We start from the raw sequence: 420 nt of genomic DNA, 5'->3' as shown, positions 1-420 counted from the left end.
ATGATTCAAAAATATGTCAAATTCATCAGATTTCTAGATAAAATTTTAGCGATTTCTCATGATTTAAAAAATGAAGAAAAAATAATAATTGGGTTAATTCCTGGCAACGACCCCCAAAAATATCGTTAAGGTTTTTAAATTTTCGTTGCTGTCTTTATTTTGTGTGTAAAACAAAAACAAAATATAGCGGTGCCCTATAAAAAATTTAGATGTTAATATTTTAAGGACCACCCTACTGAATTATATATAAAATTATAGCGAAGAGCTATGATTTCCAAGCCATACAAATGTAAAAGAATACAAACCTAGTACTAGAAGGAAAATGAAACTCAAAATTTATTAGAAAAAAATTTAATTGAAAAAGTATCTAAAAGTTCTAAAGTGCAAATTCAACTAATAACCAAGAATATGCGACAATTT

The sequence above is a fragment of the Rhagoletis pomonella genome, unplaced genomic scaffold (assembly GCF_013731165.1).
Source record: "Rhagoletis pomonella isolate Grant_MI unplaced genomic scaffold, Rhpom_1.0 Rhpom_scaffold_00002, whole genome shotgun sequence".
In the NCBI taxonomy this organism is placed as follows: domain Eukaryota; kingdom Metazoa; phylum Arthropoda; class Insecta; order Diptera; family Tephritidae; genus Rhagoletis; species Rhagoletis pomonella.
The sequence above is the reverse complement of the archived record's forward strand: the minus strand, read 5'-3'. Positions refer to the sequence as shown.